This window comes from Pteronotus mesoamericanus, unplaced genomic scaffold (assembly GCF_021234165.1).
Source record: "Pteronotus mesoamericanus isolate MK-2021 breed Mesoamerican mustached bat unplaced genomic scaffold, CSHL_Meso_final scaffold_54, whole genome shotgun sequence".
Lineage (NCBI taxonomy): Eukaryota > Metazoa > Chordata > Mammalia > Chiroptera > Mormoopidae > Pteronotus > Pteronotus mesoamericanus.
In genome coordinates, this window is record NW_026555321.1 from 46,030,594 (window position 1) to 46,052,084 (window position 21,491).

Here is a 21,491-nt window from a genome sequence, read left to right on the forward strand (position 1 = left end):
GTACCTGTTTCATTTCTCACAGAAGGCCATCCAGACACCTTGGAATGGTCTCCCATGCATCTGCTCCAGTGTCATGGGCGTCCTGATTGGGCCACCTCAGTGCTGTCGCATCCATGGTTCCCTCTGTTGGCAATGCTTCTTCCCACCTTACTCTTTTCTTGGCTACCTCTTTTGGGCTCAGCTTACACACCGCTTTCCCAGAGAACATGTCCCATGATCTCCCATTACAAATCTGGCTCCAGTGTTAAACTCTCTTAAACATATTACTTAATTTTCTGCCCTAGCAACCACTGGATTTTTAATTATTGATATGTATGGTTGTGTAATAGCTAAAACCCTTATTATTCTGTAAGTTATATAAGCACAGCGACTGTGGTTTGTTTATATTAAATACTCAGTACTTAGCACAGTACTTAACATATAGGATATACTTAATAAATGCTATGTGAATGAACAAATGATACCAAATGTATGTCATGTTACAAAACTAGGAAATGGGAATTGATGACAATTTGTATTGAGATGTTTATTCATTTTACCTTCTATAATGGCCAATTTCCCTATTGTAAAATATTCATTAAAATATTATTTTTAATGACTCTATAATATTGTACCTTATGGATCCATTATAATTTATTTAATCATTTTTCTGTTCTTGAGATGGGATAGACATTAATTCTTGATCTCTTCTCTGATTATTTCCCTGGGTTAGAGCCTTAGGTGGGAAATCACTTCTTTATGTGTCAACAAACATGGTGGTGTTCTTACAATGCTGGAGGAACTGTGCTCATCAGTGAATACTTTCAGGGCTTGGGACACCTATTTCCAAAGTACTTTCCATAAAGTGGTGACTGTCTTCCAACTATCTGAGAATGAGAGTGCATATCACAGGGCTTCTTGCTAATGTTGGTGTCCATATTCACTTTGTCTTCTGACATATTTTTTTAGTCATTTTTATGGGCATTTTTTTTTAACAAATAGCAGACTTGAATATTTTCCTCTGTGTCTGCTGGTTGTTTGTATTTCTTCTTTTGTAAATGATGGAAGTCTGACTTCTAATCTCACTGTTGCATTCAAATAAACTCAAAGACATGACAGCTCTAGAGAGAGTTGACAAGAGAGCACCAGAACGATGTGGGGAAGGGGGAGCCCAGATCTATAAGGATCTGTATGTACGAGAATCATGAGGAAGCATAACAGTCACTACAGAGAGTGGAAGAGAACACAGAAGAAGACATGAAATAGAACAAGAGACTACAAGTTTCAAACACAACTGCAAAATATGAAATGTATAGGTAGAAACTTTTAATATTGGTCATCAGCAATTGCAGCAAGCCACTAAGATAGGGCAATCTTTGTCCCAGCAAAGATGATGTGACAGGGCATATACTTTTGAATTATATATTCTTAGTTCAAATCCTGGTTAGTCACTTTCAAACTGTAGGACATGGTGCAACTTAATTATCGTCCCTGTATCTCAGTTTGCTCAGCTATAAGATAACCTCACTTTACTGAGAAAACAAAAGCAAGCTTAGAACAGGATGAGAACACAACAAATTTTGTCTATCTTTCTTCCCCCAAATAAGAATATGTAAGATGTATTCTCATAACAGTGATGATCACTCATATTTTGTGTTATCTATTCAACACATTATATTTTAAGCACTTACTAAGTATGTCCCTTTGTTGGGTGAGCAAGATAGACATTACCCTTCCTACTACACAAGGGAAATTGTAAAATGGCTATTATCATCCCTATTTCACAGAATAAAAACTGAGAAGAAACTCAAAATCTTGTGTATTTTATGCCAGTGAATTGCAACAAAGTTGAGTTAGACCCAAATTTCCTATATCCCAATTTACAGCTCCTGCTTCAATTATTGTCATGATTATCAATAACAAGCATTATTAATGACTAGCAATATTGGTAAAAAACATGAGCATTAATTTAGTATTTACAATTAATTGTGCTATTAATCCATTTGGGCATTTATCATGCTTGGTCATAGAGATGAGGGAGATTCCTGCTGGAAACCAAAATAGTTCTTGAATGAGACACTTGAACACTAAGCCACACAAAAAAAATCTTAATCCTAGTGTCCCGGGGCTCCCTCACACAGCATCCCCAAGATACTGTCTTTGGACCTGGTTTCTAGGGATTTTGTGGTCTTCTCAGCAGGTACTAACCCAGTTTGCCTGAACCCCTGCTGCTACCCAGAGCTGCTCAGTCCATAAAGCATTCAACATGACTCAGACAGTGGGGCAGTGTGAGGCATCTAAGACCCTGTCAGCTGGATGGAATTCAAGCTGCTGGACACTGCCCTGGCCACCCCTGTGCTCTTGGACACTGAGTTGCTTTTCCTTTCCACCATACCTGCAACTATGCTTCTGGCTTCCTACTGTGACCCTTAGCTTACCTCAAATTGTTAGGTTACCAATGAATCTCAACTTATCCATCAGATTTCAAAATGGTAACCTGTCCCAGTGGAGCAGACAATAAGAGAACATGTCCAGGCAGGACTGGCTATGTCATTTTCAGGGTCCATTACAAAATGAAAATTACAAAATGAATGGCATGAAAAAGTACAGTCAAGGTACAAAGATAAAAAGCATTTTCCTTTCTTGAGCATTTCCTTTGCTCAAATGCATGTTTCAGTTTTTCATTGAACTTCACTTGCAAACACAAGTTCAAAGATAAAATTATTAAGAATTTCAAGATGGTAAGAGCATTTCACCCAACATAGGTCCTGTCTGAGTGTGGCACCTGTGCAGCTGCATGAATCACGAGTCCATAAGTCAGGTTCTGAGTTCAATGCCCCTTGGGCCTGTTTAGCCTGGACTGAGGTGGGCAGCAGCAGAGGTTGGCTGCCACAGGTGTTGAAATGAAACCTTTGCCCCTTGCTGCATTCATTGAACTCTGTAAAAACCACTCCTGGCTTCTTTTTGTCAATATTCTCTATTCTTAGGAGTCAAGGAGGTTTAATTATTAGCATTCTTCCCCTCCCTATCCCTCTCCCCTTCAGGTAAAAAGTTCATGAAAATGTCCACTCTCTGTCTTTTTCCAGCCATGAAAAGACCTGACTATCTCTGTAATAAAAACAGTTAATACTTATTCAGAGATTACCATGTACAAGGCACAAATTCCTATCTAAAAAAATGTTATACAGTCATACATACATTTAATCTTGACCATCCTGTGAAAGGCTTACAATTATAACCTCATAGTTACAAATGGAAAAATTGAGGCTCAGAGAGGGTCACATGCAAGCAGCAAACAGCAGCCTGACTCCACAGCCCTAACTCTTACCCATACCACCATATGCCTCCCTCACACATTCCACCAACTCACTCTTCTGTGCCTTGATCAGGTTAATATCAGTTATCTGTGTAATTCAAAGGGAGAATTCTGTTTCAAGAATGACAAGCTACTGGGCCACTCCAACTTCTTAGTGTGTATTTATCTCACATGTTCAATATACTTCACAGAGTATGACATACCTTACAGACAAATTAGCCAATGGAGAAAGCATCAACCTTGGCTTTTCTATGGGGCCACATATTGATTAGTGAATCTATTTCTCATTGTCGCATTCCTCTCGGCTCATTTCTTTTCCTTTGCTGTGCATTGACTATGCTACTAAGATGAATACTTCTTCTTAAAAGTTTCCCAGAACTGAAAAAAATTATACTTTGAAGAGGCTGATGGTTGGGAAGGTTAACTGACTAACTTCTCTCTGAAAAGGTAGATTAACTATGGTGGGTGAGGTGTCCCCCATCTGTGGCCCCCATCTTATCTCCCACTGTACTCACACTATACAGTTAACTGGCAAAAATGCTAAAAATGGTCGCCGCATATTGGGTGTTTGTGGTTTGTCAGACCTGGGCTGAGTGTTTTTCATGGATTATCTCATTTCATCCTTCTGACAGCTCTGTGAGGTCTATTCTTTTATTACCTCCACTTTATAAACGGAGAAACCAGGACTTAGAAACTAGAATTTGGCCTCTAACTGGGCCAGGGTTTCAGGCTATCAAAAAGCTGGAATTCAAACTCCTAGTTCCTGAGCCCAAAGCCCATGCATTAAGCCACAGAGCTTTCCTGCCTCTTAATGACTCAAACACAGTATTACAGCGCATTTTGAGTGTGTCTCTGCCTCTCTCGTTAGATGATGAATACCTTGGGGCAGGGAGCATAGTATGATTTTTTTTAAACATCTCCTGTGCCCAACATAGGGCCTGGCATACAGTAAACATTTGTTTAATGACAAGGAAGAAGTGACAAATTCAGAATAACTGTGTCACCAAATTCAGGGGATACTAGAGAGAAGTGACACACGAGATCACCAAAGGTGTGACTGCCTCCTTTCAACCAAACTGTGGGCTGTATCTCCTTGAGGATTAGATATTTTCTTAGGAGCACATCAGCTCTCTGCAGTGCATGCAACAGCTGGCAGCATGCAGGGAGGCCCAGCGGACACAGCAGAGGGACAGCACTCTGAGGAAAAAGGCATAGGCCCTTGAAGGTCAAGTGGTTAGTGATGAGGCCAAGGACTGGAAGCAATGTGAATGTCAATAGGCATAATGACACAAAATGCCACCAAGTTATAAACTATTATTATTACTTTTTGTCTTTCAGCCATCAGTACATAAGCACAGACCACAGAAATGCCATCACCCACAGTGACACCTCCAAATAGGAAGAGACAATTATTGAGACCGGTGTGCCCTATCCAAATCAAATACCTTTTGCAAGAGGGTGGTGAATAAGTAGATGACCAGTCCAGCTCACAAGCCTCCATGCTCTACATACTATGTGTATTACTATAACCTACATGGATTGGATGAAGCTCTGACTTCTGCTGCTTAGGGATCTTACCTAATTAGCCCTTCACTTCTCCCTTCTTTTACAAAATACTTCCTGAATGTCTACCATGTGCAAATCACTGTGTTAGTGCTATTGTGTATCCAAAGGTGAATAAGATAACAGCACTGCTCCTATGAACCTTATATTCTACTTAAAGACATGCCATTGTGCAGAAATGGCTACGTTTACCACGTGTGAGTGTGAGCCTTGGCTTTTACATCTGTAAATTAGAGATAAGAACAGTACTGATCTCAGAGGGTCCACGGAAGAATAAGTAGGATATAAGCTCTTCCATACACATTGTTCAACTCAATACCCAGCATACAGAAAGCACAAAAATATGTCTTTTATTTTAAGGATTATAGACCAAGGGTTGGTAATCTATGGCCTGTGGGCCATGTCTGGCCAACTGCCTCCTTATGCATGGCTTATGAACTAAGAATGGGTTTCACATTTTTCAATGGCTGAAAATAATAAAAAAAGAATAATATTTCATGACATGTTACCATTATATAAAATTGACATGTAATTTTATTAGAACAGGGCTCTGCTCATTTGTTTACAAATCGCCTAGGCTGCTTTTGTGCTTCAAAGCCAGAGTTGAGTAGCTATGACAGAGACCATATGGTCAACAAGCCTAAAATATTTATTTTCCAGTCCTTTCCAGAAAAAGTTTACCAGTCCCCAATATACACAGTTAAATTGCTGGCTCCGTCTGATGGGAGTACTTTTATTTTCATTAACAGATTAGAAGTCTGCTTGCCTGAGTGCATCCACAAAGAACTGTAAACACGCACTGACAAGGACAGCGCATGCCATGGTGATCCTTTGCTGCTCTCAGTTCTTCGTGGGGCTCTCTCCAGCAGTACTGGCGCACTGGAAAATTTGGGATTGTGTATCACAGCACTACAGACACGTGGTGCCCAAATGCTGTTTCCAGATCCACTTGAGCTGGCTGACTCAGTCACACTACATCATTATTAATACCAAATAATAAACATGAGTAGCAGATAATTCATATTTTGGGGGGTGGAGATGACTTTTAAAATCACAGCACATCATTTCTCCAAACCTGTTCCACAGTGTCACTGCTTTGAAAGTGAACACTTTGATCTGGGGGAGAAACTAAGGGAGAGAAATATGCTCGGGGGAGGGAGGGAAAAATCCACAGGCAAAGCACCCTTATACTGTGTGTTTGGAGAGCATCTGCTTCATCGCAGTCACATCTCTGTTTACTATTTAAAGCCTCTTATTTGCGGAAGCCTCCTCAGACCATATGTTATCAACAAATGTTGCTAATCAAATACAGTAATTTTCATTAGAATTTCCCCCACCCCCCTCATGAACAAAAAACAACATTTGCCACAAAGGGAATATACTTCCCAAAATGACAGTAAACAGCCACTGCAAACCTTTGATGACAGAGTGATATTTATGAATGTGTATATGAGTAAGCCAAGAGCACATCCACTTTCAGCAAATAAGGACCCTTGGAGAATTGGATTTTGTGCAGGTTGGTACTGAGGGATGATGTCATTTGTTGCCATAGTGATGCTCAGCATAAGGCCATAATTCATGCCATGGAGACTGGATTCAAGGTATATGGCTCCTGTGAGCTGGATGTTAAATTGGTTTGGTTCATAAAATTAACTATGGGATTTAACAGGGAGAAGTGTCATTCCAGGGAATGAAATGTCTTGGCCCCATTGCTAAGAGGGAAAGTTAATAATTGCCCGGATATAACTGCATCAAAACCTTTTGGCCTGCCTTTTAGAGAGACTGCATGATATTCTATGCCAAGTAAATCAATTGTGCCATCACAGTGTGCCTCATGGAAACAAATTGATAGGATGGGATTTGGAGCTTCTAATGTACTAGAAAAGCTAAACTACCTCTTACCTACATACATGAGATGTTTGTTTTAAAAAATTGGGTTGTCTGGGAGAAAAAGAGATGAAGGCTCTTGTTTGTCTACTTGACATTTCCACTGGAATGTCCCCTCCCCAGGAATCTGAAATCAATGTGTACAAACCTCAGCTTTAGCTCTCTCCCCTCACATCTGTTCTTCTAAGGCTTCCCCAACTCAGTCAAAGGAATTGCCAGCCACCAGAACATTATTCTTGCTTTCTCCTCTTTGCCACATGTCTACTTCATCACCAACCAAGTCTTTGAGACTTCCTACATATAACATAAATTGTTATGGAGAAAAACAAATTGGAAGAGTGAGGTTGGAAGTGCCAGGAGGAGTGTGGGTAGACTATTTAAATATAGTGACCAGCAATGATCACCTGTACTTCTTTGTTTTTTTGTTTGTTTGTTGTCTCTTGCTAGAATGTAACCTGCACAAGGGCAGGGATCTCTGTCTGTTTCCCTCACTGTTTTGTCCCCAGAACCTAGCACAGTGCTTGGCAATAGGGCATTTGCTGAAGAAATAAATTCACAGAATTGTGAATTCCTCCACACACATATACACACGTGAAGATGAGATTTACAGTTAATACAGATGAAAACTAACTGTAACAATGCTTGATTATCATGGGCTTACATTCTTTGGTATAATTAAAGAGGAAATTCAAGTAAATGCTATACTATAAATTTCATACAGGCATGGACCAAGTTCATCTTGCTCAATGCTGTATTCTAATGTTTAGCTCAGTGCCAGGCGCCTGTTGAAGGCCTGATGGAATAATATATACAACACTTTATTCAAATACAGGAGACTGTGTATCACACCTTATTTTCTCTTTAGATAACATGAACTTGGACAAACCACTGGCAGAGTCTCAGTTGCTTTCCTATATATTGGGGGTTAATATATATTTTTTTGTCCGAAGGACAAGATCCTGGGTATTTGATTTCTAGCACTTTCTTTTGATTTCTTCTCAGTTTCCATTTCTCTGTTCATATTACCTATAGTTATTTTAAATTTCGTCTGATAATTCCAACATCACTGCTCTACCTGGGCCTGGTTCTGATGCTTGCTCTGTCTTCAAATGTGTTTTTAAATTTTTTTAGCATGCCTTCTAATTTTTGTGGAAAACCAAATGTGATGTACTGGGAAAAAGAAACTCAGTGTGGTTCAAGAAGCAGTTTCTGCTCCAGTCAGGTGTGATATTCTGTACTTGCCTGTCTGTCGTTCTACTCTTGGGGGCAATGGTTTGCTCTATGATCTAAGTTTTCTGATGTATCTAAGAAGAGTTACTGATTTTCAGTTTGTCCATTTTCTTGTTGTGAGGAAGAGAACCAAGACTCTCAAGCTCTATACATGCCAGATTGGAAACCAGTAGAAACCCATTGGAGTCTGGACATTTCAAGATTCTATCTAGCTCTGAGAGCTTAGATTTATTCTTCATTGGAGGTTGATGCATAAGAAAATGTACAGGTCATCAAAAGGAAAATATAAATGGAAAACTCACGAATGAAGCTAACAGGATGGTGTGGGATTAGGGAGAGTGGGGTGGAATACAATGCCGTGGACTAGGGTGGAGTGAGCCTGATGTTGAGTGTCGTGGGGTTTGTGGGGCGAGATGAAGTGGGGAGGACCTGTCAAAGGCTAATCATAGAGATGACAGCACATCATATGGCCTGAGCCTCTGGGTTGCCTTCTCTGAAATGGAGTTTCAGAGTGGCTCTAAGATATGCCCTGTCATTGTGAAAGAAGGTGAGGTTTTTTGTTATTGGAAATGATGGCTGTCTCCCAGTCTGAGAGTCCCCTGATTTTTTACCATCTAGCTGCCTTCCTCTAATTATCTGTTTATTCCAAGTTTCTAAAGACCATTAGAGAAAATGAACTACTCACTGCATGACAGCCAAAAAAAAAAAAAGTTGCAAAAGCTGCTGGGAATACATTCATTCACTTTCCCCTCTCTGTGACTCAGCCAAGGTACTCTGATTTAATTTCCTACACTGGGCTTTTTCCTGTAATTGCTCTTATAACCTGAGTTTGTCATTATGCTTGTAAACTGTGATTCTCATAAATAACTGGGGAGCCTTATGGTTAATTATGTCTTTAGAACCTGAGTCAGTCTTAGGACACCTTGCAGCCTCCAAAAGGCTCATGGGTACACAAAAACCACACTATGGTCAACTAGGCCAAAGCTGTCAGGAGACCTGGGCCAGGGAAATTAGAAAATTCCCCTGCATTGCAAACCCCTTTATGTTCCAAATAGTTCCACTAAGGGAATCAGCCAAAGAGAAACAACAGCCAGGAGAGACACACAGCAACAGCCTAGTTGAAAGAAGCCCTGAAGATCACTTTGGCCATGACCCTCAAGTACAAATGAGGGAGGTGCTGCAGTGGGGAAGGATTTGGGAGTCAGTCTGATTTGTTTCTATCATCTAACAGCTTCATTATTTCAGGTAAATTTTTTTAGCCTCTTAGGTTACACTTTTCAGGTCTATATAATGGACATATTAACAGCATCCACTTCATAAGGTTTCCTATACGCCTATCCCTCAATGAAATTAGAGAAGCACTGAGTACAATGTAAATTCTTACCAAAAGGCAGTTTGTGTTATCCAGGAAACTGGATTAAGAGTGTCTGGACTCTCGCAGCCTGGGTTCCATACCCAGCACTTTCTACCTTAGTGATTCGGAGCAACTGATTAAATCTCTTGCAGCCTCTATTTTCCTACCTATGAAATGGGTATATTAATAGTGCTTCCCCCATGAACATTCTCTTGATTGAGTTAGATGAGAAAATGTTTTGCAGCCTGAGCATCAATAAGCCCTCCATAATTATTCAGTGACATCTCAGAGATACATTAACAACTTAGCCCAAGTGCCAGCACTAGAATCAAACATCAAGATGCAAGATGTTTTCAAAACCATCTGAACAATGGCATTTGTGTTGTCTTAGTCTAGGCAAAATAAAATTGGGACTTGAATCTGTATTTGATAAAGGCAGCTATTGCAAAGAAGGTGCTGAGAACTCATCTCACTTTCTTGGACTTCCTTCCTTCATGGCTGCCTGGAATACTTCCTCTTACACCCATCCCACATATCTTCTCTGGCTTCGTTTTGAGTTAGATCAGATTATTATTCAAAGAGATTGACTCTCTCTTACCTTCACCAAGAGAAGAATTTTCTTCCTGCCCCATTGATGTTGAGTTTGTCTATGTGACTAGTTACTTTGGCTTCCTCTGGGCAGAGTATATGTATCTCTACAACTTGAATTTGAAATTATCCATGTGACTTGTTGGGTCAATGGCGTATTAGTGGATGTGATGGAAGCAGAGGCTTGAAAAGTGCTGGTGTGGCTGGGCTTGCTCTCCTGCACCTCTGTCATCACCATGAACAGAGTTTCCTCTGGGAAACTCAGGTAAAAGCAGGCCTGAGCCCACTTGACTGTGTGGAGCCAAGGCCAACCAGACCCATAGCTTGAAGCACAGCTACACAGCTGAGCCTGGCATGAATCTTTCAACCCCAACTAGTCTGCAGAGAAGTGAATGAAATACATGACTGTGGTTTTAAGCCATTCTGTTTTGAGATGGCTTGTTATATAGCATTGACTAATTGATATAGTGCCTTTATCTGGTACTTAATCTTATCATCTTGGTCCTATTCTCTGCTCTGGAGATTGGGCTGGAGTCCTCAGTGAGAAAAAATAGCACTTCTTAAGATCTAAGACATATTTTATGTCCTTTCATACAATCAAAAAGTCTATTACAGTCACTCAATAAACACCTGCCTAATGACCCCGCATGCTTGGAAAAACAGTCCCCAGCTCTATGTCCTCAGAGAACAACCACCCTATTTTAAATGTCAAATGAGGCAGTCTCTACACAGTGTGAGAATTGAACTGTGGCCTGATAGTGCCAGCTAAGGCTGCCACTGCCACTGTCTAGTCCTCTAATGAGCAAGAGTATCAACATGTCCCAAGGCCAAGGCAGGCAGCCAATGTCTCCCAAACCACTTCTGGTCAAGTGCTCCCAGGGGAAGCCCTAACCACATTAAAGGTGCTCCAGATCGAGCCTCCTACATGGAAGACAATGAGCAGTAAGCTAATCTCAGTAGTATTTGAGTGTCCCCAACACTTGCGGCTGTCTGAGTGGGTCTCCAGGCTGCAGGAGGCATACAGAGGTAACAATTCGGGGGTTCAGGGATGTCCATTCAGAGCTTTGGCTGCCCCTCCAACCAGCCAGCCCCATCCTGTGAAACCTCCCTATTGTTTTGACAGAGGGGATTATGGGAATTGTTGGTTTTGCTTTTATGGGCTGTGTCCCCATGATCCCACAGAGTGGGGTCCCTGAGGACACTGTTTTAAGCCAAAATGGTCTCTATCTCCAGGAACTGGCTTGTGGATTTGTCCTTTTTTCTCTCTTTTTAACATTTATAAGAAATCACTGGGAGTGGTCACAAATGCCAGGAGTCTCAAAGGGAAGTGGTAAATGGGCCAGCTGGCCAAATGCCCTTTAGTGAGGACTGAGATGTTTTCTTAAAACAGTGGGGAAAGTGCTCTCACAGCCAAGCACATGGCACAGACCCAATAGGAGGCAGAGACTTGTTCTTGAAAAGTGACAAGTCTCAGATGTGGGGAAATATCACCACTACTTGACCAGACCGTGATATACTGATACTGTCTCAACTATGTTCCCAGTCAAATCCAACTCCCCTTGCACTGCACCAGGGTCCTCCACAGGGCCTAGTCACTCTTACTTTGGGACTGCCACTCACATAATATCAAACATACTCAAGAGCACCTTGTAAAATATGTATAGAAAACTGGATGCACATTGAGTTGCAATCAACTAGTAGACATAGATTACATTTAAAAGACAATTAAATATTATTTTTGCATTTGCAGTTATCTTTATTTTAGAGTCAATCTATTTCATTTTGGGGTTTAGGTAGTTTCCTATGCTCCGGAAAAACATTTGTGCTCCAAGCACTGGATCTACTTGAACCTAGTAGGTAAGATCACTTTGCTGGCCAGAGAGTCTTTGGCCCGGTGTAACCTGAATTTTATGACCAGCATTTGGTTTCCACTCCAAAACAATAAATTTGAAGACTCACTAATTGATAAAAGCCAGAATCAGCTTTAATTTCCTTCAATGTCAACTTGTATACACCCTCCCAATAGAAATTAGTTTCATGTCCTTTGCCCAGGTAAAGTAGGTGGGCAAATATTTCTGCCATGCAATTCTATCTGAAGGTCCATGTACTTTTCTTGTCATCGTACTGAGGAAAGATAAAGTTAAAGGAGGGTGCTCAATGAAGTAAACCTGAAAGGTCCAACACAAGGCTAATCTCTCAACCTTTGGGCTAGGTTTTCTCACTTACTATGGATTTGGCAGTAGGAAAACTTGCCTTTGTTAGTCCCCTGGCTAGATAGCTGTTGTAAAAATCTTTTAGTGCCTCCAAGGCCTTTACAAATGTTACTTATCATTTTACAGCAGAGCCTTTTCTTTCTCTTCCTTCCTTCCTTCCCTTCCCTTCCCTTCCCTTCCCTTCCCTTCCCTTCCTTCCTTCCCTTCCCTTCCTTCCTTCCCTTCCCTTCCCTTCCTTCCCTTCCTTCCTTCCCCCTTCCTTCCCTTCCCTTCCCTTTCCTTTCCTTTCCTTTCCTTTCCTTTCCTTTCCTTTTCTTTTCTTTTCTTTTCTTTCTTTCTTTCTTTCTTTCTTTCTTTCTTTCTTTCTTTCTTTCTTTCTTTCTTCTTCTTTCTTTCTTTTTTCATATCAGCCTGCCTGCTTCCTTTTTTTCCTGACTCCTTCTCTTCCATTTTGGAGATGGGAGCAAGGTGTGCAATGAGATCCATTTGGAAACCATCAGCTGCTGGTGCTTCTCAATTTCCATTGCTCCTGCTTGTCATGTGCTCTGTTTTGCTGTTTAAGGTTCCACCATGTTGAGATGCATCACCTTGGTAAATTGCATGGCAGAAAACAAAGCCAGGTGTAGCCTGTGAGGAAATCTAAAGATGAAGATGCTGTGGTTAGAAATGCGGGTTCTACAGTCAGATGGACTTGTTTGAGTCGACTTCATCTCTTAGGATCTGGGCAAGACGTGTAACTTCTCTGAGCCTTAGTTTCTTCCTCTGTAGGTTGGGGATAATCAAAATACCCACCTCATGGGGAGATTTCATAAAGAATAGATTATGAAATTAAGGAAAAGCACTAGCACAATGAATACATGATACAGCTTGGCTGAGTAAATACGAGCTATTGTTATTAACAGGGTCCTGGAGGTGACAGCGTTTGAAAAGTCCATTAGAAATACAAGTGGTTGAATTTGGAGGCTTTCTTGAAGAAGAAGATGACTCAAGTTATTAAAAAACAACCCTCTTTGGCATAGCTGGGTCGTTATGAGTTAGCACCAAGTTCTATGTAAGTTGATGGACTTGTTTGCAGAGGTGGTTTTTTGTTTTTTGTTTTTCTTTTATTTTTTCTTTTTTAATCAAGATAACTATGTAGAATCATTGTAGAATCATTCGCAAAACAAAAAAAGTTACTTTATCTGTGATGCTTTCCCTGAGTGTCCTGCATAAAATGGCATCCTAGCTGCATTCCCTGTTCTTCTTCCCTATTCTATTTTTCTCCCTAGCACTTACTGTCATCCAACATTTATTTTACTTTTGTTCTTGTCTGTTTGTTACCTGTCTCCCCCCAATAGAGGCCAAGCTCTGTGGAGGTCTGGGGAGTTTGTCTGCTCTGTTCTCTACTTTATCTGCACCTAGACTAATGACCGACTCATTTGGACACTTCACAAATACTTGTGGAATAAATAAATTTTGAAATAGTGCTATTGAAGAGTTCTAATATCAGGATAATTTTCATTCACCATAAATAGAACATTCCAAATGTGCTAGGCCAGCTGGGAATCTCTTCTTTGCCACTTACATGTTGTATAATCAAGGGAGGCTATTTTAATTTTTTGAATCTTAGTTTCCTTATCTGACAATTCATCAGAATTTCAATTCCTAAGTTATTCTGAGGTTAAATGAAATAAAACACATAAAGCATTTGGCATAGTGTCTGTAACGTACAAAGCACTGTATAAATGGTAACAGGTGTAGTGATACTAATGCAGATTTACATGGGGATGCTATCTAGTCTGGACAGAAGCCCACTTAGAAGTCACCCTGCAGCTGCCCAACTTCAGGTGCTCTCCCAGAGTGTCTCTGCCTGCCTCCCCCCTATCCATCCTTGTTAGAATTCTTAGGCCAGGTCCAGAGTTCCCTAGGCTTCTGAGCCATCTGATTCCACTTATTTTAATACAAATCAATTCAATAGATAAGGGATCTATTGCTGAAGGACACTGTTATGTCAATGATGGAGATGAGTCACTGGGCACCTGGCAAACGACTTCTGCCGGAACTTGCAAGGTGAGAGGCTGGGCAATACTACAGCACTGAGGACAATGGAGAATTGATTAGAGTGCCACCCTGTTACTTCTTCTGCATTTCATAATGAATGAGAGAAGGCTAGCTAATTTAGCCTCAATAGTCCTCATTTATTGTTGTTCATTTGTTCATCCAGTCACATATTCGCCCACCATATGTGCCAGGCGCTGTTTTCCGCTCAGGGCAAGACTCAATGAATAAGACAGAGAAGGACCCTACACTCATGAAGAAGTTCTTATTGTTTGGTCAAGATAGACAACAAAATAAATAAACATTATGATTTCTGAGAGGGACAGGAGCTATGAGGACACTAGACCACAGTCATGGCACAGAGAGTGGCTGGGGCAGGGGTACATTAGGTAGAGTGATCAGGGGATGTCCTGTCTGAGAACATGGTCTTGAGCTGAGATCAGAAAGGAGGGGTCCCCATCAAGTTGCTCACCTCCTTTTCTGTTCCTTCCTTTAGTAAAGTAAAGAGAAAGTGAGGTGGGGGATCACAGCTTCAAACCTGCCAAAAAGGAGAAACCTAAACTCTTGGTCTCCACTTTATCTCTGGTACACAACATCCTGAAAATACTCAGTAAGTGAATGAGTCTGGTTTGATATCTTCCCTCTTTCCCTTCCTCCTTCTTTCCCTTCCCTCCCCTTCTCTCTTTCTCTCTTCCTCTCCTCTCTTCTCCTCCCTTACCCTTCCTTTCCCTTCTGTTTCTCCCTCTCTCTCTCTCCCCCCTTTCCTCCAGAGCTCCAAGGTGGAAGTACCTGAGCATGGGCAGTTTAGTTAGCAGATGTTACAATAAAGAAGGATCTCATGTTGAAATCAGTTTAGGAAATGCTGACTTACAAAAAGACTGGTTCCTTTATGCAGAATTTCTCAGTCTTTATTATGCTAATGTGCATTCTAATGTACATTCTGCACCTTCACAAGGGCCTGCAGTACATAACATTTCCCAAACTTATGTGATTATAGAACTCTTTTTCCCAAAGAGTATCATGATTGGCTAGTGTTTAGTGGGTGAAACTTTGGAAAACTCTGAATGAAACTGACCAATGCACCAAGAAAATCCTTATTACCTAATAATTTTGTTCTGGATAACTGAAGTCATCTCTAAGGAATGTTAGACCAGGATGGTGTCCTCCTATGCAAACATTGGTGCCCTGGTATAATCAGGTAAAACTGATTGCTACTATGTAAGAAAAAATAATCAAATCACTTAAAGTCTTGTTTAGAAAAAAGGCCATTTGATTTGTTGTGGGTGGCACCATTGGTGGGATAGGTCTGGGGACATGGAGAAAGGAAGAGGTTAGAAGAGAGATCCCTATATATACATTTTCCTTCCTACTCCACTCTGTTCTCCCTGAGTTACTGCCAGTCAGAATTCCATGAGAGAATATCCCTTCCTTCACCCCAAATCCCCATCTGCCATAGGGGAAGGGCCTGGGAAAATCTCAGATTGTCATACTTTTGGCTGAGTAATATAATCATCTTAATTACTAATCACTACTATGACCATCAGTTCATCCAAACAGCTATCACTTATCAAACATTTACTATGAGCCAAGCACTATTTCAAGTGCTCTCCACATACTATGTCATTTAATCCTCACAGTGATACTTTGGGTTATTGAGAGCCATTAGCCCTGTTTCACAGGTAAGAAAACTGAAACTTGGAAATATTAAGTAATTTGGCAAAAGTCAAATATTTGCTATGCAGTAGATGAAACTTCCTCTTTTTGATGTTTGAGTCTCATTCTTAGCCACTTTAATGAATTGACTGCAGGATCTCAGGTGGGGTCAGCAGACCCTAGAGTGTTCCATGTATGTGGGTAGGTGGTGGGGGATGGTCAGAAAGACAAGCTGGGCTGAACTCTTTGGGTCCCTGGACCTTTCATCTTCCTCTTCTCCAAAAGAGAAGCTATTCACACCTGCTTGTAAAGTCAGAGTCTGAGCTATGATATAGAAATTGTCATTATTAAGAACCGAATATCTAAAAAAAGTACAATAAAAATTGATACTTCAATCAACAGTCCTTGTTGAGCATGTTGTTGATTTCCTGAAGGTAGAGAGCCAAGGACCTGGCCATTATTTGAAAAGGCATTGTACCTGGGCAGACATGAAGAAATGGAGAAACTTAGCTCCATTCTTCAGGCATCCATATTTCTTGCCTGGGCCTTGTAAGCATTTACATTTGTAATCCCTGCTACAGGGAACAAGGGGCCTTTGGCAGGGGGGTGATGTAACAATTGTTACATATGTATGTACATAATGTGTATATAATAGTGTAGTCATGATTATGTCATATTTAGGAGTTAGAACTCTGGAATCAGACACACCTGGGTTCCCTGTGCCAGGTATTAGAGTTAATACACATATGGCAAACCCCTAATCAGCTACATATCTTGGGGAAGTCTCCTAACCACTCTCAGTTTCAAGTTTCTCATCTGTAAATAGGAAGATAATGTCTACTTCTTTGGGGTGTTATAAGGATTAAATGAAGCAGTAAACATTATAGGCCCAGCATAGCATCAGGTATCATTTAAAGTTCTTTTTTTTCTTTTTTAGCTTTTTAAAAAGTCATACCCTCTATTTCAATTAAACCTGAAGGTGATAGTGTTACACAATGCAAGTTTATTCAAGTTACTTCAAAGGAAAAAGAATACAAGAAAAGAAAACATTCCAGTCACCTCTCTTGGTAGATCTAGGTGAAGGTACTCCAAACAGCTTGGAATTTAATGATGACAACTGAAAAGACTCATCATATCCAAATATTCTCTGATTATGAAATAAAACAACAAAGCTATAAGTGGCCTGAAGTGGTGAGAATAAACTATTACTAGTCATTCCCATTTGCCAGCTGGTGTCTTTGAAGGTAGTGCTCCATTTTATTGCTATATGTTTTGTTTGGTCTTATTTCAAAATAAAAGGAATCATTGTAACGCATTTAAAAGTGTTAAATTAATTAAGCCTGCAACCACCAGGCTGAGGAAGCTCAAATGCTCAGCAGCTTGCTGAAGCAAACCAAAGCACCTGAAGGTTACACGTCGAAACCCAAGGACAACCAATCACAACAGCCATCCAGGCTTTAAGGCTGTAAGCAATCAATAATTTGTTTGATTTGCTTCTGCATTTTTTTTTTTTTAGAAAATTCTCCCCCAGAGAACCTGTTGGTGGAGCATGCCTGGCCACTTCCCAGGTGGCATGGCCTGACTGAAATTGATTTTTGCTCAAATAAACTCTTAAAATTAATTGCTTCAATTTATCTTTTAACAGAAGTAAAAAGCGTTTTAAAGAAAAGATACTTATTTCTGGTTTTAGTAAATGGAAGTTCTTAATAAATGTTAGCAGTTTTATAATTCAGGATGATAATTGGTCAAGAATATATAGAATATTTCAGAATAAGGGGAGGCTGGGTGCATATAATAATTTAGATGGGAAGAGATAAAGGTATGAAAATCATGAGTTGGAGGGAGGATTGGTGAGGTGCTAAATAGAGATTTTCAGGCTCTATTCCGTATATGTATGTGCACATTAACACAATGGGATGCTACATGGCAGAAAGAAAGAAAGAGCTACTACCCTCGCAATAGCATGGATGGAACTGGAAAGAATTATGATAAGTGAAATAAGCCAGGGTGTGAAAGACAAACACCATAAGATCTCACCTATACGTGGAATCAACAAAACAAACAAACAAGGAAAAATATAACCAGCAACAGAAATGAGAGGGATGGAGGGAGGGGGGTAATGGGGAAAAGAAGGGGAAGGGTCAAATCAAAGAATATGTGTAAAGGACCCACAGACAAAGCCAAAGTGAGGAAGGATTGAGGGTGGGAGGTGGGGGTGGGTGGGGCAGGGGAAAGTGGTGGCTGGAAGATGGAGACAAATGTATTTGAACAATAAAAAAAATTAAAAAAAATACATACACAATTTAGAAAAAAAGAATTGAACGTAAATTCAATGACTGTTCACTGTCACATGCCTCAGTTGGATGAGGTCAATCAAAGTCAAGAAGGTTTGATTCAAGAAACATGTCTGAGACCTCAATTTGCACTTGATTCCTGGAAAGCAGATCTGGATGAAGAAAGAATGGTCTGCCTTATTGGGACTGCCTCACAATATCGTGAACAATCAACAAATATGAGACCAATAGATATATAGATTTATATAGATATTGAGAGAGAGAGTAAAACATGTGACATGTACATTTGTTGAAAATAAGAATTCAGTAACCAATAGTCTTTTAAACTCTCCCCTCATAGCTTTCTGATTTACATAAACAAGACGGCTTCATGATTTCTGAGTGCTGCCGCATAGCTCTACTGCCATTCCCATGATGGGGAGAGCAGAATCCATCCTGCACCACTTTTCAATGAAGCTCTAGTGTACATCCCTCTAAAGAAGACCACATCTTTTTTGTTTGCCTACAAATGCCTCCCTCCCTCTACCTGACTATCAATAGCTGAGGCTCTGGCAGTTAATTACAAGGGCAATAAAATCAGGTTTATTCCCTCCATCAATCATCCGAGAAACTTTATAGAATTGTGGTCATTAATCTCATCATGTTAAGTGATGAATAATTTCATTATCCATTATGATTGCTTGTAAATTTTTATGAATTATTTGCATCATTAAAAATTCAACATGTGCCTAACATGAAAATGCAGAGCTATTTGGGTCAGAGAGACTTTTTTCCTTCTCCTTCTGTCTTATGTCAGGCACAAATATTGGTGATGGTAGGGTGTTGAAATGTTCTCTTTTCCTTCATACAGTGTGGAAAAAACAATGCTATATTCTGCTGGAGAATGAGAGAAAATGCCAAAAAATCTGATAAATGACACAAATGAGTGACTGACATATATTAACAGTTTAGCTCTTCCTACATGGTGGTAGCATTGCTGGATGGCTTAAATGTTTGATTTATATTCACACTTTACCGTAATGAGTTAGATTTGCAATTTGATGGTCTTATCTAGGGATCTTGGCTTGGCCAATGTTTTACCTTTAATAATGAATCACGTTATAGCACATCTTCTTGGTAATTTCACATTTTTGTATACTCAATATCTTATGTAGCTTGGGCTGCCATAAAAAATACCATAGACTGGGTGGCTTAAACAACAAACGCTTATTTTTCACAATTCTGGGGGCTGGCAATCCCAAGTACCAGCAGATTTAGTGTCTGGTGAGAGATTTCTTCCTGGTTGTATCCTTACTTGGCGGGGAGAGAGAGAGAAAGAGAGAGAAAGAGAGAGAGAAAGAAAGAGAGAGAGAGAGAGGATGGAGAGAGAGAGAATATCTTCCCTCGTGTCTTTTTAAAATAATGACACTAATGCCATTCATGAGGGTATCATCCTTATGACCTATTTACCTCTCAAAGGCTCAACATCCAAACACTATCGCATGTGGAATCAGGGCTTCAACATATGAAGTCTGGGTGGGATATTTACATTCAATCTATAACAGTCTGCCCCTGCATCTCCAAAATTCATGTCCTTCTCACAGGCAAATACATTAATTCCATCCCAACAGCTCCCCCAAAAGTCCAAAATCTCATGTAACTCCCACAAGGACCTTGGCTTGGTCAATGCTTTATCTGTAATAATGGATCATGTTACAGCACGTCTCGTCTGTAATTCCACACGTTTGTATCTTATCAGCAACATTTATTAACTGCTTACCCTGTGCTAGATATGATGCCCCACACTGTACAGACATCATCTGCCTGAATCTTTGCAACAACCCTATGGTGTAGGTATGACTACTTCCATTTTGCAAGTGAGGAGACAGAGGGCAGTTTTTAAGTGTCTAATACCACAAATATTTATCATAAGATGTGGTCTATCTATATGTTGTTATGCCCAAAATTTATTGTTTGAGTAAACTTAGGAACATATTTTATATTAGAAATAGTTTTACTCAAATGTCCCTCTAACCCTGTAAAAATCTTGCAGAAAAAGATAGACATCTTAAATTTTATGATTTTATGACACCCTGGCATCATCAATCTCTTAACAAACATTAATTGACAATCTAATCTTTGTACATCATAATGTTAAGTTTTGAGGTGCTACAAAAATGTCTGGCTCCCAGTTTCTGTCTTAGTTCATTGGAAATACTGAGTAATTATCTGAACAATTAAAGAACTACACAGAGGGACTAAACAGTTTAAGACAGTTAAAAAATGTCCCAAGGCAGAATAGAATGAGCTAATAAATGAATAATAGAGGTAATGAACACTGTGGTTCATAGGAAAATGGGATTGATGTAGTGGCTGTGATCTGGGAGTCCATCAGGGTTGTGATGGTGGTGGTGGTGACTAGAATGGGTCTTAAAAATAGATAAAATCCAGATGGGGATTAGGGAGGGGAAGTTGAATGCAACTGTTACTAAAAATCCTTCAGCATTTTCCTTTGCTCTCAGGATAAATTTCAACCTCTGTGTTCATTTATTCAATCAATAAATACTTACCAAGCACCTACTCTTCTTGGAATTATTGCAGGCATGGTCCCCACTTTCATGAGCTCACAGGCTAGTGGACAAACCCTAAATGGAATGTGTGATGATATTTATGAAGGGGAAGGTAGAGGGGCTAAAGGATCATATAGTGTGGGAGAGTGCTTAACATGGAGAGGAGAGAGGGATAGGCTGTTCAGTAGCTCTGTAAGAGCATCTAACACATGTGGATGATAATTTATTTTTTTTAACTTCACTTTTTATGGAGAGGGGCTGACTTAGGCTTCTGGATAAACAGTAGGAATTTATGGATTTGGTATGATGAATGAGCTATCACAGGGTTGGCCCAGGGAACACTGGTGAAGTAGGGAGAATTCATGGACATCTGTTACTTTTTCCCGCTGAACATTCTTACCCTTCCTTCTACTTACAGCATTCCAGTTCTTCATTGGGAACCCCTTCTCCCTGACATTGGTTCATATAGTTTGGGCACAGCTGATCCCACTGCGTTTCCATGGTTATGATGACTGGTTCCTGGGTGGACAACTGACTCAGTTGATTTAATAAGATTCAGCCACAAGACTTTGGCTAAGACCACAAGAAAGGAGAGGTTGTTTTTCTGTTGGGGTTACTATAGTCATGGAAGGTAACCCATGAACTACTGGCAGCAACCAGGTTGCCTCCATGAGGAAAGAAGCTGCCTGAGAATGAAGACAACCCAGAGGGAACAAACTGAGAGAAGGAGAAACTCTTGATGACATCATTTGATCATCTGGATCCAGCCATGCCTGCAGGCCTAAAGTCATCAGTTACATGGAATGGTGAAATCTTTTCTCAGTCCAA

General features: G+C 40.2%; 1 protein-coding gene across 4 annotated transcripts in view; it reads right to left on the minus strand.

The window, feature by feature from the left end:
• The window catches only part of CADPS (calcium dependent secretion activator), a 460,054-nt gene that overhangs the window by 181,606 nt on the left and 256,957 nt on the right, over positions 1-21,491 (minus strand). The gene's annotated exons all lie outside the window — the stretch shown is intronic.